The sequence below is a fragment of the Delphinapterus leucas genome, chromosome X, assembly GCF_059928025.1.
Source record: "Delphinapterus leucas isolate spDelLeu-1000000601 "Yukka" chromosome X, BTC_Dleu_Yukka2, whole genome shotgun sequence".
NCBI classification, from domain to species: Eukaryota; Metazoa; Chordata; class Mammalia; order Artiodactyla; family Monodontidae; genus Delphinapterus; species Delphinapterus leucas.
The window spans coordinates 85427961-85447167 of NC_143150.1; the positions used below are offsets into that span (position 1 = coordinate 85427961).

Consider the following 19207-nt stretch of genomic DNA (forward strand, 5'->3'; position numbering starts at 1 on the left):
CGTGAGCCACAACTACTGAGCTTGCGCGTCTGGAGCCTGTGCTCCACAACAAGAGAGGCCACGATAGTGAGAGGCCTGCACACCACGATGAAGAGTGGCCTCCGCTTGCCACAACTAGAGAAAGCCCTCGCACAGAAACTAAGACCCAACACAGCAAAAATAAATTAATTTTTAAAAAATGGGCATAGGGCTCTTTGCGTGCCTAGTGCAGCCATGGCTCATGGTCTCAAGAAGAACCTGAAGTGTGTAGCAGCTCCAAAGCATTGAATGCTGGATAAACTGACTGGTGTGTTTGCTCCTCGTCCATCTACCAGTGCCCACAAGCTAAGGGAATGTCGCCCCCTAATCACCTTCCTAAGGAACAGACTTAAGTATGCCCTAACAGGAGATGAAATAAAGAAGATCTGCATGCAGCGTTTCATTTGGATTGATGGCAAGGTCCGCACTGATATAACCTACTGCTGGTTTTATGGATGTCATCAGCATTGACAAGACTGGAGAGAATTTTCGTCTGATCTATGGCACCAAGAGTCGCTTTGCTGTTCATTGTATTACACTTGAGGAGGCCAAGTATAAGCTGTGTAAAGTGAGAAAGATCTTTGTGGGGACAAAAGGAATCCCTCATCGGGTGACCCATGATGCTCCCACCATCCACTACCCTGATCCCCTCATCAAGGTGAATGACACCATTCAAACTGATTTGGAGACTGTCAAGATTACTGATTTCATCAAATTTGACACTGGTAACCTGTGCATGGTGACTGGAGGTGCTAACCTGGGAAGAATTGGTGTAATCACTAACCGGGCGAGACATCCTGGTTCTTTTGATGTAGTTCGTGTGAAAGATGCCAGTGGCAACAGCTTTGCCACCCGGCTCTCCAACATTTTCGTTATTGGCAAAGGCAACAAACCATGTATCTCTCTTCCTCATAGAAAGGGTATCCGCCTTACCATTGCTGAGGAGAGAAACAAGAGACTGGCGGCCAAACACAGCAGTGAATAAAATGAACTCTAAGTGACATGATTGGAAAAGTCTTTGTACTTAAAGATAATACCACATAAAAAAAATGGGCATAGGACCTAAATTGATATTTTTCCAAAGAAGACATACATATGGCCAACAGACACATGAGAAGATGCTCAACATCACTAATAATCAGAGAAATGCAAATCAAAATCACAATGAGATACCACCTCACACATGTCAAAATGGCTATTACCAAAAAGACAACAAAATACAAGTGTTGGTGAAGATGTGGAGAAAAGTGAACACTCCAGCACTGTTGGTAGAAATACAAATTGGTGCAGCCAGTGTGGAAAACAGTATGGAAGTTCCTTGAAATTTAAAAATAGAACTGTCATATAATTCAGCAATTCCACTTCAGGGTATTTACCCAAAGAAAACAAAAATACTAATTCAAAAAGTTATGTGCACTTCATGTTTATTGCAGCATTATTTACAATAGCCAAGATAGTAAAGCAACCTAGGTGTCCATCAATGGACAAATGGATAAAGAAGATATGGTATCTCAATAATTTAAAAAAAAATTTTAATACATTGAATTGGATTGAGTTGGATGGAAATGAAAATAAATCATATCGGGCTTCCCTGGTGGTGCAGTGGTTGAGAGTCCGCCTGCCGATGCAGGGGACGCGGGTACATGCCCCGGTCCAGGAAGATCCCACATGCCGCAGAGCAGCTGGGCCTGTGAGCCATGGCCAGTGAGCCTGCGCGTCCGGAGCCTGTGCTCCACAACGGAAGAGGCCACAACAGTGAGAGGCCCACGTATCGCAAAAAAAAATAATAAAATAAATCATATCAAAATTTGAAGAATAAAGCTAACGCAGTGCTAACATGGCTGTTTCCACATTTGTAATCAACCAGTGTAATCCATCACATCAACAGACTAAACAAGAAACATCAAATAATCATATCAATTGATACAGAAAAGCTTTTGATAAAAATTCAACGTCCATTCATGATAAAAAATAATGCTCAGAATAATAGTGATAGACAGAAATTTTCTTAATTTGACATAGAGAATGTAAAAAAGAAACTATAATGTTACACAAAATGGTGAAAGACAATGTTTTCCCCTAAGATATGGAATAAGGCAAGAATTCCACTTTCGCCACTTCAACATTATACTGGAAGTTCTCACCAGTACAATGGGCAAGAAAACAAAATAAAAATCATATATACTGAAAATATAGAAATAAAACTGTCTAAATTTGCAGAAGGCAAAGTAATCTACATAGAAAATCCCAAGATATTCACATATACAAAACCTAGTACAAATAAGTGAGTTCAGCAAGGTAACAGTATACAAGAAAAACATACAGAAATCAAACATATTTCTATATGCTAGCAATGAACATGTGGAACCTAAAATTAAAAACACAATCCCTATTACAATTGTTCAAAAAATTAAATAGATGTTAACCTAACAAAACACACACAATACTTGTATGCTGAAAACTACAAAACACTGAAGAAAGAAATCAAAGACTTAATTATGTGGGGACATACCATGTTTAAGCTTTAGAAAGCCTATTATAGTAAAAATGTCAATTATCTCCAATTAATACACAGGGTGAATGGAATTCCTATCAAAACCCCAATGCCCAGAAAGATTTTTTAAATATTGAAAAGAAAATTTAAATTTTTATATGAAAAGCTGGGAAATGAGATGTCCACAGAGTCCTTGAAAAGCTCCAATGTATTCCTGGGAATCAGAGTGCCACATACATACGCAGGTCTGTGTTTATGACTAAGGTTGTGTGTACACTGGGGAAATACCTGAGAAAGACTTAGGCTCTCACCTCTGCCTGTTAATGAGGCTCTGTACTAGTAGGAAGTTAAGGTTAAGACAGAGTTGTAAACTGCCTGATGAGCTGATAAAAGCATGTCCCCAATAAAGACACAGAGCCCCTCAGAAAAAACAAGGAGTGTTACTATTTCCAGACATTTAACGAATCTCTGTTGGGGGCTTCCCTGCTGGCACAGTGGTTAAGAATCTGCCTGCCAATGCAGGGGACATGGGTTCGAGCCCTGATCCAGGAAAATCCCACATGCCGCAGAGCAACTAAGTCCATGGGCCACAACTACTGAGCCTGCCCTCTAGAGCCCATGAGCCACAACTACTGAAGCTCGCATGCCTAGAGCCCATGCTCCGCAACAAGAGAAGCCACCACAATGAGAAGCCGAGGCACCGCAATGAAGAGTAGCCCCAACTCGCTGCAACTAGAGAAAGCCCGCAAGCAGCAACAAAGACCTAACTCAGACAAAAATAAATAAATAAATTTATTTTTTAAAAAAACAGGAATCTCTTTTGGTCATTAGCTAACCACTTTGCTCACCAAGCAGAGACTTCAGTGGTCACAGATGACAAAGAATACAGGCTTTACAAAATTAATTCAGAAAAGACACTAAATTAAAAAAAAACAACAAAGAGCAACAAAACACAGGAAAATGAAAGAATCTGACTTCCAGAGTTGCCACATTTTATATATACATACATACACACACACATATATGTTACTGAGGTAACATTGATTTATAACATAAGTTTCATGTGTACAACATTATATTTCTAATTCTGTATAGCCTACATGCTCACCACCAAAAATTTATTTTCCATCCAGCACCATACAGTTGAACCCCCTTACCCATTTTGCACTACCCCCCCGATACCACCCCCTCTGATAACCACTACTCTGTTTTCTGTATCTATGTATTTGTTTTTGTGTGGTTTGGTTTGTTCATTTATATACACATTATATTATTGCAAATGTCCAGTTTTCAACAACAACAACAAAATGAGGCATGCCAAAAACCAAGAAACTATGGTTCATATACAGGAAGAAAGCAATCAGTTGAAACTGTTCCTAGGGAAGCCCAGAGGGTAGACATAAAGATAAATATATTAAATCAACTGTCTTAAATATGTTCAAAAAGCTTAAGGAAGTTATGTGAATAATGTCTAAATACATAAAGAATATCAATAAAGAGATAAAAATTAAAGGAACAAAATTAAAATTCTGGAGCTGTAACGTTAAATACTGAAATACAAAATTCACTAGAGGGATTCAATAGTAGATTTTGGCAGGAACAAAAAAGAATCATCAAAAAAAGATCAATTAGAGTATCCAATCTGAAGAGCAGAAAGAAAAAAGAATGAAGAAAAATGATCCAGACCTAGGAGACCTGTGGGACAGTAATAAACATATCGACATGTGCATAATGGAAGTTTAAGCAAAAGAGGAGGGAAATGGAGAAAAAGAATATTTGAAAAAATAATAGGGGCTTCCCTGGTGGCACAGTGGTTAAGAATCCACCTGCCAATGCAGGACATAGGTTTGAGCCCTGGTCCAGGAAGATCCCACATGCCGCGGAGCAACTAAGCCCATGCGCCACAACTACTGAGCCTACACTCTACAGCCCATGAGCCACAACTACTGAGCCCACATGCTACAACTACTGAAGCCCATGCGCTTAGACCCTGTGCTCCACAACAAGAGAAGCCACTGCAGTGAGAAGCCCACGCACCGCAATGAAGAGTAGCCTCCACTCACCGCAACTAGAGAAAGCCCACACAGAAACGAAGATCCAACACAGCCAAAAATAAATTAAATAAGTTTTTTTAAAAATAGCTAAAACTTCACAAATTTAATCAAATACATGAATCCATACATCCAAGAACCTCAAGGAACTCCAATGAGTTAAACTCAGAGAGATCCACACCAAGACACATTATAATCACATCACTAAAAGATAAAGACAAGAAGAAAATCTTGAAAGCAATAGGAGATAAATGACTCATCATATATAAGGGGTTCTCAATAAAAATTAACAGCCGATTTCTTATCAGATACAAAGGTGATTACATGTTTAAAGTGCTGAGGGCCTGCACTGGAACCCACATCGAGCTCTGTGCCCCCTAGCCTGCCAGGGCGTCCCTGCGCCCAGTTGTCACTGAGGCAGTGTGCCCCACATTCTTTGCTGCCCCGGCCGGCCAGCTCAGGTGTTGCCTGGCTCCCCTTGGCTCGCCCACTCCCTCCTGCACACCTGAGGCACCGCTGTCCCATGGCCAAGAATGGTGAAAGTCTCAGCCCCCCAAGCTCCCAGGACAGCGCCACCGCTGCCGAAGGTGCCGGCCCCCCTGCCACCGCTGCCTCCACAGAACCCAACATCACAAAAGTCACCCTGAAGACCCTGAAGAAGGAGTACTTCACAGTGTCCAAGAATAGCTCCACCCCCACAGTTCAAGGAAGAAATCTCTAAATGTTTCAAATCACATACCAACCAATTTGTGTTGATATTTGCTGGAAACGTTTTAAAAGATCAAGATACTTTAAGTCAGCATGGAATTCACGATGGACTTATTGTTCACCTCGTCATCAAAACACAAAATAGACCTCAGGATCATTCAGCTCAGCAAAAACACACCAGTGGAAGCAGTGCTACCACATCATCGGCTCCTAATAGTAACTCCACATTTGGTTCTGCTGCTAGCAACCTTTTTGGTTTAGGTGGCCTTAGAGGACTTGCAGGTCTGAGTAGCTTGGGTTTGAATAGTACCAACTTCTTTGAACTACAAAGCCAGGTGCAGCAGCACTTGTGTCCAGTCCTGAAATAATGGTCCAGATCATGGAGAATCCCTCTGTCCAGAGCATGCTTTCAAATCCTGACCTGATGAGGCAGTTAATTATGGCCAATCCACAAATGCAGCAGTTGATACAGAGAAATCCAGAAATTAATTATATGCTGAATAATCCAGATATTATGAGAAACATTGGAACTTGCCAAGAATCCAGCAATGATGCAGGAAATAATGAGAAACCAGGACCGAGCCTTAACCAACCTAGGAAGCATCCCAGAGGATACTACAATGCTTTATGGTGCATGTACCCAGATATTCAGGAACTAATGCTGAATGCTGCACAAGAACAGTTTGGTGGTAATCCATTTGCTTCCTTAGTGAGCAATATATCCTCAGGTGAAGGTAGTTAACCTTCCCGTACAGAATATAGAGATCGATTACCCAAAACGTGGGCTCCACAGGCTTCTCAGAATTCATCAGCTTCTGAGGGAGGCACTCAGAAGTGCCTGGGAGGCACTAGTGGTAGTGCTGTCAGTGGCACTGCTGGGCAGACTTCTGTGCCAAATTTGGGGCCTGGAGTAGGAGCTAGTATGTTCAACACACCAGGAATGCAGAGCTTGTTGCAACAAATAACTGAAAACTCACAACTTATGCAAAATATGTTGTCTGCCCCCTACATGAGAAGCATCATGCAGTCACTAAGCCAGAACCCTGACCTTGCTGCACAGATGCAGACTGCTGATAAGTTATTGGCAATGTCAAACCCTAGAGCAACGCAGGCCTTGTTACAGATTCAGCAGGGTTTATGTCTGTAACAATAGGAAACATCAATGAAATTAAAAGCTGGTTCTTTGAAAAGGTAAACAAAATTGATAAACCTTTAGCCAGACTCATCAAGAGAAAAAAAGAGAGAGGGCTCAAATCAAAATTAGAAATGAAAAAGGAGAAATTACAACAGACACCACAGAAATACAAAGGATCATAAGAGACTACTATAAGCAACTATATGCCAATAAAATGGACAACCTAGAAGAAATGGACGAATTCTTAGAAAGGTACAATCTCCCAAGACTGAACCAGGAAGAAGTAGAAAATATGAACAGACCAATCACAAGTACTGAAATTGAAACTGATTTTAAAACTCCCAACAAACAAAAGTCCAGGACCAGATGGCTTCACAGGCAAATTCTATCAAATATTTTGAGAAGAGTTAACACCTATCTTCTGGAACTATTCCAAAAAAACTGCAGAGGAATACTCCCAAGCTCATTCTATGAGGTCGCCATCACCCTGATACCAAAACCAGACAAAGATACCACAGAAAAAGAAAATTACAGGCCAATATCACTAACGAACATAGACATAAAAATCCTCATCAAAATACTAGCAAACCGAATTCAACAATACATTAAAAGGATCAGACAATATGATCAAGTGGGATTTATCCTAGGGATGCAAGGATTTTTCAATATATGCAAATCAATCAGTGTGATACACCATATTAAAAAACCGAATACTAAAAACCATATATGATCATCTCAATAGATATAGAAAAAGATTTTGACAATATTCAACACCCATTTATGATAAAAACTCTGCAGAAAGTGGGCATAGAGAGAACACACCTCAACATAATAAAGGCCATATATGACAAAACTACAGCTAACATCATTCTCAATAGTGAAAAGCTGAAACCATTTCCACTAAGATGAGGAACAAGACAAGGATGTCCACTCTCACCACTTTTATTCAACACAGTTTTGGAAGTTCTAGTGATGGTAATCAGAGAAGAAAAAGAAATAAAAGGAATTCAAATTGGAAAAGAAGAAGTAAAACTGTCACTGCTTGCAGATGACATGATACTATACATAGAAAATCCTAAAGATGCTATCAGAAAACTACAAGAGCTCATCAATGAATTTGGTAAAGTTGCAGGATACAAAATTAATACACAGAAATCTCTTGCATTTCTATACAATAACAGCAAAAGATCAGAAACAGACTTAAAGAAACGATCCCATTTACCATTGCATCAAAAAGAATAAAATACCTAGGAATAAACCTACCTAAGGAGACAGAAGACCTGTACTCTGAAAACTATAAGAAGCTGATAAAAGAAATCGAAGATGACACAAACAGATGGAAAGATTGTGTTCTTGGATTGGAAGAATCAATATTGTCAAAATGACTATATTACCCAAAGCAATCTACAGATTCAATGCAATCCCTATCAAATTACCAATGGCATTTTTCACAGAACTAGATCAAAAAATCTTAAAATTTGTATGGAGACACAAAAGACCCCATATAGCCAAAGCAATCTTGATCTGGAGGAATCCTGCTCCCTGACCTCAGACTATACTACAAAGTTACAGTCATCAAAAGAGTATGGTATTGGCACAAAAATAGAAATATAGATCAATGGAACAGGAGAGAAAGCCCAAAGATAAACCCACACACCTATGATCACCTAATCTAGGACAAAGGAGGCAAAAATATACAATGGAGAAAAGACAGCCTCTTCAATAAGTGGTGCTGGGAAAACTGGACAGCTACATATAAAAGAATGAAATTAGAACACTTCCTAACACCATACACAAAAATAAACTCAAAATGAATTAAGGACTTAAGTCTAAGACCAGATACTATAAAACTCCTAGAGGAAAAACATAGACTGGACACTCTTTGACATAAATTGCAGCAATATTTTTTTGGAATCATCTCCTAGAGTAATGGAAACAAAAACGAAAATAAACAAATGAGACCTAATTAAATTTAAAAGCTTTTGCACAGCAAAGGAAACCATAAACAAAGCAAAAAGACAACATATGGAATGGGAGAAAATATTTGAAAACAATGCAACCAGCAAGGGAGTAATCTTTAAAATATACAAACAGTTCATACAGCTTAATATCAAAAAAACAAGCAAACAATCCAATCAAAAAATGGGCAGAAAACCTAAATAGACATTTCTCAAAAAAAGACACACAGATAGCCAAGAAGCACATGAAAAGATGCTCAACATCGCTAATTATTAGAGAAAAGCAAATCAAAACCACAATGAGGCATCACCTCACACCAGTCAAAATGGCCATCATCAAAAAGTCTACAAACAATAAATGCTGGAGAGGGTGTGGGGAAAAGGGAACCCTCCTACACTGTCGGTGGGAATGTAAATTGGTGCAGCCACTATGGAGGACAGTATGGAGGTTCCTTAAAAAACTAAAAATAGAGCTACCATATGATCCAGCAATCCCACTCCAGGGCATATCCCCAGAGAAAACCATAATTTGAAAAGATACACGCACCCCAATATTCATTGCAGCACTATTCACAATAGTCAAAACATGGAAGCAACCTAAATGTCCCTCGACAGACAAATGGATAATGAAGATGTGGTATATATATACAATGGAATATTACTTAGCCATAAAAAAGAATGAAATAATGCCATTTGCAGCAACATGGATGGACCTAGAGATTATCATACTAAGTGAAGTCAGACAGAGAAAGACAAATATTATGATATCATTTGTATATGGAATCTTAAAAAATTATACAGATTAACTTATTTACAAAACAGAAACAGACTCACAGACTTAGGAAACAAACTCATGGTTATCAAAGGGGAAAGGTGGGGAGAAGGGATCAATTAGGAATTTGGGATTGACAGATACACACTACTGTATATAAAAGAGATAACCAACAAGGACCTACTGTATAGCACAGGGATCTCTGCTCAGTGTTCTGTAATAACATAAATGGGAAAAGAATCTGAAAAAGAATAGATATATGTATATGCATAACTGAATCACTTTGCTGTACACCTGAAACTAACACCACATTGTAAGTCAACTATACTCCGATATAAAATGAAAATTGAAAGAAAATACAATGATATATCACCTCACATCTGTCAGATGGCTATCATCAAAAAGAACACAAATAACAAATGTTGGTGAGGATGTGGAGAAAAGAGAACCCTCATACACTGTTGGTGGGGATGTAAATTGGTACAGCCACTGTGGAAAACAGTATAGAGGTTTCTCAAAAAAACTAAAAATAGAACTACCAAATGACCCAGCAATTCTACTCCTGGGCATTTACCCAAAAAATATGAAAGCATTAATTCAAAATCATACATGCACCCCAATGTTCATAGCAGTATTATTTACAATTGCCAAGATATGGAAGCAATCTAAGTGTCCATCAGCAGATGAAAGGATAAAGGTGTGGTATATATATGCAATGGAATACTGCTCAGCCATAAAAAAAGAATGAAATTTTGCCATTTGCATGGATGGACTTGGAGGGTATTATGCTAAGTGAAATAAGTCAGACAGAGAAAGACAAATACTGTATGATAACATTTATATGTGGAATCTAAAAAATAATAAAAAGAAACTTGTGAATATAACAAAAAAGAAACAGACTCACAGATATAGAGAACAAATTAGTGGTTACCACTGGGAGAGGGAAGAGGAGAGGGGCAAAAGAAGGGTGGGGGATTAAGAGGTACAAAGTACTATGTATAAAATAAATAAGCTACAAGGATATATAGTACAACACAGGGAATATAGCCAATATTTTATAATAACTATAAATAGAATATAAGCTTTAAAAATTGTGAATCACTATGCTGTACACCTGAAAATTATATAATAATATAAATCAACTACACCTTAATTTTTTAAATTTCTTATGCAAAAGTAAAAAAAAAAGATGTACAATCCTAATTTCCAGAACCTTTGAACGTGTTACTTTACATGGTTAAAGGGACTTCCCAGATGTCCTTAAGGATTTTGAGATATGGAGATTATCCTGGATTATGCTAGTGCATTCAGTGTAATCACAAGAGTCCTTATAAGTGGAAGGCAGGAGGATTAGTGAGATATAGAAGATACTACATTGCTTCTTTGAAGATGGGGGAAGGGGACATGACCTTAGTAATCTAAGCAGCCTTTAGAAGCTCGAAATAGCAAGGAAGTGGATTTTCCCCTAGAATCTCTGGAGGGAGTGTGACCCTGCCAACACTTTTATTTCGGCCCAGTGAAAGTCATGACCAACTGGGATTTATTCACATGATTAAAGGTTTGATTTGACATTAGAAAGCCAATCAACGTAATTCACCATAAAAAACTGAAAAAGAAAAACAATGTGATTATCTCAATCAATGTATAAAAACAATTGAGAAAATCCAAAATCCATTCCTGAAAAAAACCAAAACAACAAAAAACTTTGTATCTCATACTGGTAAAGGGAAATACAAAAAAATCTACAGCTAACATACTTAATAGTTAAAGACAGAATGCTTACCCCTATGATCAGGAAAAAACCAGGGATCCCCAAACACACCATTCTTATTCAATGTAGTGCTGGAAGTTCCAGCCACCACAATAAGGCAAGAAAAGAAAATAGAGGTATGCATATTAGAAATGAAGAAGTAGCACAGCAAAGGAAACCATAAACAAAATGAAAAGACAACCCACAGAACAGGAGAAAATATTTGCAAACTATGCTACTGACAAGTGATTAATTTCCAAAATATACAAACAGCTCATACAGCTTAATATCAAGAAAACAAATGATCAAGTCAAAAAATAGGCAGAAGATCTAAGTAGACAGTTCTCCAGAGAAGACATACAGATGAGCAAAAAACACATGAAAAGATGCTCGACATCACTAATTATTAGAGAAATGCAAGTCAAAACTACAGTGAGGTATCCCCTCACACCAGTCAGAATGGCCATCTTCAAAAAGTCTACAAACAATAAATGCTGGAGAGAGTGTGGAGAAAAGGGAACCCTCCTATACTCTTGGTGGGAATGTAAATTGGTACAGCCACTACGGAGAACATTATGGAGGTTCCTTAAAAATCTAAAAATAGAGTTACCGTATGATCCTGCAATCCCACTCCTGGGCATATATCAAGAGGAAAACATGGTTCGAAAGGATTCACACACCCAATGTTCATTGCAGTGCTGTTTACAATAGCCAAGATGTGGAAGCAACCTAATGTCCATCGACAGAGGAATGAATAAAGAAGATGTGGTACATATCTATAATGGAATATTACTCAGCCATAAAAAGAATGAAATAATGCCATTTGCGGCAACATGGATGGACCTAGAGATTATCATACTAAGTGTGGTAAGTCAGACAGACAAAGACAAATATCATATGGTATTGCTTATACGTGGAATCTAAAAAATAAATGATACAAATGAACTTATTTACAAAACAGAAACAAACTCACACACTTAGAGAATGAACTTATGGTTACCAGAGGGGAAGGGTGGGTAGGGGATGATTGGGAGTTTGGGATTGACATGTACACAATGATATATTTAAAACAGACTACCAACAAGGACCTACTGTATAGCACAGTGAACGTTGCTCAATATTCTGTAATAACCTAAATGGGAAAAGAATTTGAAAAACAATAGATACATGTATATGTCTAACTGAATCACTTTGCTGTACACCTGAAACTAACACAACAGTTTTAATCAACTATGCTCCAATATAAAATAAAAAAATTTTTAAATACAAATTTAAAAAAAATGGGCAGAAGATCTAAGTAGACATTTCTCCAAAGAAGGCATACAGATGGGCAAAAAGCACTTGAAAAGATGCTCAACATCACTAATTATTAGAGAAAAGCAAATCAAAACCAGATTGAGGTATCACCTCACACCAGTCAGAATAGCCATCATCAAAAAGTCTACAAACAATAAATGCTGGAGAGGGTGGAGAAAAAGGAACCCTCCTACACTCTTGGCGGGAACGTAAATTGGTACAGCCACTATGGAGAATAGTATGGAAGTTCCTTAAAAGATTAAAAATAGAGTTACCATATGATCCTGCAATCCCACTCCTGGGCATATATCTGGTGAAAATTCTAACTCGAAAAGATACATGCACCCCTATGTAGCACTATTTACAATAACCAAGACGTAGAAGTAATGTAAATGTGCATCAACAGATGAATGGATAAAGAAGATGTGGTATATATATACAATGGAATATTACTCCACCATTAAAATAATAAAATAGGGACTTCCCTGGTGGCGCAGTGGTTAAGAATCCGCCTGCCAATGCAGGGGACACGGGTTCAATGCCTGGTCCGGGAAGATCCCACATACCACAGAGCAACTAAGCCTGTGTGCCACAACTACTGAGCCTGCGCTCTAGAGCCCATGAGCCACAACTACTGAGCCCGTGTGCCACAACTACTGAAGCCCACGCACCTAAAGCCCATGCTCCACAACAAGAGAAGCCACCACAATGAGAAGCCCGCACACTGCAATGAAGAGTAGCCCCCACTCACCACAACTAGAGAAAGCCCATGCACAGCAACGAAGACCCAACGCAGCCAAAAAAATAAATAAAATAAATAAATTTTTTAAAAAGAATAATGCCATTTGCAGCAACATGGATGGACCTAGAGATTATTATATTAAGTAAGTCAGTCAGAGTAAGACAAATATCATGTGATATCAGTTATCTGTGGAATCTAAAGAAATCATACAAACTTATTTATAAAACAGAAATAGACGTAGGAAACAAACTTATGGTTACCAGAGGGGATAGCGGGGCGGGGGAGATAAATTAGGAGTTTGGGATTAACATATACACAGTACTATATAAAATAGGTAAACAAGGACCTACTGTATAGCACAGGGAACTATATTGAATACCTGTAATAACCCACGATGGAACAGAATCTGAAAAAGAATATATATATATATATATATATATATATATATATATGTATGTATAACTGAATCACTTTGCTGTACACCTAAAACTAACACAACATTGTAAATTAACTGTATTTAAATTTTAAAAAAAAAGAAAAGAAGGGCTTCCCTGGTGGCGCAGTGGTTGAGAGTCTGCCTGCCAATGCAGGGGACACGGGTTCATGCCCCGGTCCGGGAAGATCCCACATGCCGCGGAGCGGCTGGGCCCATGAGCCATGGCCGCTGAGCCTGCGCGTCCAGAGCCTGTGCTCCACAACGGGAGAGGCCACAACAGTGAGAGGCCCGCGTACCACAAAAAAAAAACAAAAAAAGAAAACCTTAAAAAAAATCTTGAAGATAGGAACAAATTTAAAAAGAGAACAACAAAAAAGAAAAAGTAAAACAATCTTTACTCACAGAGAACATGATTATCTATGTAGAAAGTATAATGAAATCTAGAAAAAAGCTACTAGAACTAAGTAGGTTTAGCAAGGTTTCAGGATATAATATCTATATACAGAAACCAACTGTATATGTATATACAATTTTGGCTGTGCCGTGAGGCATGTGGTATCTTAGTTCCCCAACCAGGGATTGAACCCGTGTCCTCTCTGCATTGGGAGTGCACAGTCTTAACCAATGGACTGCCAGGGAAGTCCCACAATTGTATCTTTATATACTAACAGTGAATGACTGGAAATTCACTGCTACAATTGTATTTTTATATACTAGCCGTGAATGACTGGGAATTGAAAATTTTAAAATACCATTTATAATAGCATCCAAAAATATGAAATAAGTGGGGATAAATCTGAAAAAATGTGATAGACCTGTACACTGAAAACTATAAAAAATATTGCTGAGAAAAATTAAAGGCCAAAATAAATGGAGGAATACATCTTGTTCATGAGCCAAAGACTCAATATTGTTAAGAGGTCAATTCTTCCCCCACTTTAATCTATAGATTCAATGCAATCCCAACCAAATCCCAGCAGACTCTTTTGTAGAAATAGACAAGCTGATTCTAAAATTCATGTGGAAATTCAAAAGACCCCCAAAGAGCCAAAACAATCCTGAAAAACAACAAAATTGAAGGCCTAAGACTATCTGATCTCCCAAATTATTATACAGCTACAGTAATCAAAACAGTGTAATACTGGCATAAAGGTAGACAAATACATCAATGGAACATAACAGAGGGTCCAGAAATAAACCCACACATATATAGACAATTGATTTTTGACAAAAGTACAAAAGCAATGCAATGGAGAAAGGATAGCCTTCTCAACACACACTGCTAGAACAACTGGGTAACTATATGCTAAAAAAAAAAAAAGAACGTGGTGCCATACCTTGTGCCATATACAAAAATTAACCCCAAATGGCTCATGTACCTAAATGTAAAGCCTAAAACTATAAAACTCATAAAAGGGAACACAGGAGAAAACCTTTGTAATCTTATGTTAGACGAAGATTCCTTAGATATGACACCAAAAGCATATTCCATAGAAGAATAAAATAATAAATTAAACTTCATCAAAGGGAAGGGGGGATGGGATGAACTGGGGGCTTGGGATTCACATATATACACTACTATGTATAAAATAGATAACTAATGAGAACCTACTGTATAGCACAGGGAACTCTATTCAATGCTCTGCGGTGAACTAAATGGGAAGGAAATCTAAAAAAGAGTGGATATATGTATACATATAACTGATTCACTTTGCTGTACCTCAGAAACTAACACAACATTGTAAAGCAACTATATGCCAATAAAAAATTTTTTTAAGCTTCATCAAAATTTAAAATGTCTTCTCTTCAAAAGACACTGCTTAGATAAAGAATAGAGTTGAGAAAACTGGATATCCACATGCAAAAGAATGAAGTTGGACCCTTTCCTTATACCATACATAAAAACTCAAAATAGATCAAAGATCGAAATGTAAGAGCAAAAACTACAAAACTCTTAGAAATAAACATAGGCAGAAAGCTTCATGGCATTGGATTTGGCAATGATTTTTTGTGTATGACACCAAAAGTACAGGCAACAAAAGAAAAAACTGAACTATATCCAAATTTAAAACTATGCATTGAAGGACACAATCAACAGAATGAAAAGGCAATCCAGGAGATGGGAGTAAATATTTGCAAATCATATCTGATAAGGAGTTAATATGCAGAATATATAAAGAACTTCTACAACTCAACAATAAAAAAATTTTTTAATGGGTGAAGAAGATATACAGATGACCAATAAGCACAAGAAAAGATGCTCAACATCACTAATCATTAGGGAAATGCAAATCAAAATCACATATCACTTCACACCCTTTAGGATGATGAAAGAAAAAGAAGGAAGGGAGGGAAGGAGGGAGGAAAGGAAGGGAAAGAAAGGAAGAAAAGAAAAAGTGTTGGTGAGGATGTGGGGAAACTGGAATCCTAGAGCACTCTTGTTGGGAACATAAGATGGTGCAGTCTCTACAGAAAATAGTATGGCAGTTCCTCAAAAAATTAAAAATGAGTTACCATATGATCCAGCAATCCCATTCTTGGGTATATACCCTAAAGAATTAAAAGCAGGGACTCAAATAGATATTTGTTTACCCATACTTAAAGCAGCATTATTCACAATAGCCAAAAGGTAAAAGCAAACCAAGTGTCCATCAATGGGTAAATGGATAAACAAAATATGGTGTACACTACAATGGAATATTATTTAGCCTTAAAAAGGAAATTCTGCCACATGCTACAACATGTATGAACCTTGAAGACATTATGCTAAGTGAAATAAGCTAGTCACAGAAGGAGATAAGCTAGTCACAGAAGGAGAGATACTGTATGATTCCACTTATATGAGGTACCAAGAGTAATCAAATTCAGAGGCAGAAAGTAGAATGGTGGTTGTCAGGGGCTGGGGGGAGGATGAATTAGTGTTTAGATGGTAGACTTTCAGTTATGCAAGATGAAAGGAGTTCTGAAGATGGATTGTGGTGATGGTTGCACAAATGTGAATAAATGTAATGCCACTCTATACTTAAAAATGGTTAAGATGGTAAATTTTATATGTATTTTACCACAATATTTTTTTAAATTTTAAATGTTTTAAAAGCTTTTTCAGGGGACTTTCCTGATAGTCCAGTGGTTAAGACTCTGGGCTTCCACTGCAGGGGGCACGGGTTCAATCCCTGGTTGGGGAGCTAAGATCCCGCATGCTGTGTGGCCATAAATGAAAAGCTTTTTCAGAATGAAAAAATACACTTTTTAAAGAATGAAAAGACAAGCCACAGACTGGAGAAAAAATGTTACAAAACATACATATATCTGATAAACAATTTTTATCCAATTATATGTAGAATTCTCAAAACTCAACAATAAAATGAGCAACCCAATACAAAATGTGCAAGAGAGTTGAACATTTTACCAAAGAAGATATTTGGATGGCACATGAAAATACTCTCAAATCATTAGTCAGTAGAAAAATGCAAATCAAAACTACAATGAGATACCACTACATCCTACTAGATTAGCTAATGTCAAAAAACTGACAATGCCAGCTGCTGGAAAAGGTGTGGAGAATTTTCACACACTGATGGGAATGCCAAATGGTAGAGCTACTTTGAGAAAGTTTAGCAGTTTCTGAGCCTGTTAACCATATACTTACCATATATCCCAGCAAACCAACTCTAAGTATTTAAAGAAATGAAAACACAAAAAAATCCATGCAAATGTTTACAGCAGGTTTATTTGTAATCACCCAAACCTGGAAACAACCCAATGTCCCTTCAACTGGGGAATGGATAAACTAATGGTGGTACATCCAGACAATGGAGTGTAACTCAGATAAGGAACTACTGATAAACCCAATAATGTAGATGAATCTCAAATGTGCTTAGTGAAAGAAGCCAGTCTCAAAAGGCTACATATTGTATAATTCCATCTATATGACATTCTCCAAAAGATAAAACTATAGGGACAAAGAACAAATCAGGGTTGCCAGGAGTTAAGAGGTAGGGAGGTTTTTACTATAAAGTAGCAGGGATGAATTTGACGGGGGAGAGCAGAGGGTAATGGAACTGTTCTATACCTTGATTGTGTTGGTTACACAACTCTATGCATTTGTCAAAGCTTATAGAACTGTACACCAGAGGTTATCTTATTCTAAGTACACCAGAGGTTATTTTATTCTATACCTATAGGCATAAAATAAGCCTACATGCTGTATGATTCTTTTTACATGACATTCACACGAAGGCAAAACTATAGGGACAGAAAAAAGATCGGGGGCTCCCGGAATCTGAGGGTGGGGGTAGGGGTTGACTACAAAGAGTTCCAAGAGTTTTGGGGGTGATGTAAACTATACCTTGATAGTGATGGTAGTTCACTACTGTATACATTTGTCCAAACTCACAGAACTTACACTATAAAGGGTGAACTTTATTGTATATAAATTATACTTTAAAAAAAAAAAAAAGCAAGAGGGAAAAGACTCGAAAAATAGCATTGTAAAAAACTTGTGATAGGGCTTCCCTGGTGGCACAGTGGTTAAGAATCCGCCTGCCAATGCAGGGGACACAGGTTCGAGCCCTGGTCCAGGAAGATCCCACATGCCGCGGAGGAACTAAGCCTGTGCGCCGCAACTACTGAGCCTGTGCTCTAGAGCCCGTGGGCCACAACTACTGAGCCCGCATGCCACAACTACTGAAGCCCGTACACCTGCAGCCTGTGCTCTGCAACAAGAGAAGCCACTGCAAGGAGAAGCCCACACACCACAACGAAGAGTAGCCCCCACTCACCGCAACTAGAGAAAGCCCACACGCAGCAACAAAGACCCAACTCAGCCATAAATAAATAAATAAATGATTTTTTTTTAAAAAAGCAGAAAAAAGAACTTGTGATATGCTGTAGAAAATCTGGAATCCCAAATTCTTATCCTGACATGACTACTTTAGTTCTTCTGTTTGACTTGGGCCAAATTTTGTTCCCATGATGTTTCTTACTCAACGAAATACCTCTTATTCCTAGTATTTAGTTACCAGTATCTCTTAGGAGTATTAGAAAATATTTTTAAAGTTAAATTATGAATTGCCATATGGTTATAAAATGGCGTTAGCTGTCCTGGTATGCAATTTTTCATTGTAGCACTATTATCTATCAGGAGATTTTGATAGGATAGTGTAAAGTAAGTTGGACCCCATTAAAGAGTATTTGGAGTGGCATTTAATCAAGGCCCTATTTTTTAAAGCCAAAAAAAGAGAGAATGTATTTAAAAGACTTGATAACAGAGGCTGGCACATCGTAGGTACTTAATGTTAAGGAGGCAGTGCAATGCAGAGGAAAGGGACTGCATAATGTTTTTATCACACCTGGGTTCCAATCCTGGCACCACCACTTAATATGTTGTTTTGGGTACTTCCTGACAACTTTGAACCTACTTATCTTTCATATGGGGAGACTAACCTCTTACTGGCAGAGCTGTATTGAAGGCTAAAGGAGGTAACAGGTTTTCAGGGTCTGGTACAGTTTGTGCTCAATCAGTATGTAATTCTCTCCTCTGGCTGCCCCAGAATGCAGAAGTGGTCTGCACTTCCCTGCCAACCATCCTGCAACCAAGGGCCTATCAGGCCATCACATGGTTCCAGTCTCAGGATTTGAATAGGGTGACAGCAAGAGAGGCAAGGCTAAGATGTGGCTGTGGATCCATAGATGATGTGGAAGTTTGGGGTGGGGGGCAAAGCCTGCAATCTAACACCCATTCCCTTCAAACATGTCCAGTCTCAGGTAGACTGCTAGGAACTGAAGTCCTATGCATAACCCAAACAACCCCTGGTAAAGTAAGATATTGTGTTTCTGTTGCCATCA

At 38.1% G+C, this 19207-nt stretch overlaps 2 pseudogenes; both read left to right on the forward strand.

Annotated features, from left to right (window-relative positions):
- The first annotated feature begins 204 nt into the window (after positions 1 to 204).
- On the forward strand, positions 205 to 1139 carry LOC111169414 (small ribosomal subunit protein eS4-like; annotated as a pseudogene).
- A 3636-nt stretch (positions 1140 to 4775) lies between these two features.
- On the forward strand, positions 4776 to 6418 carry LOC111169413 (ubiquilin-1 pseudogene; annotated as a pseudogene).
- Positions 6419 to 19207: the final 12789 nt, after the last annotated feature.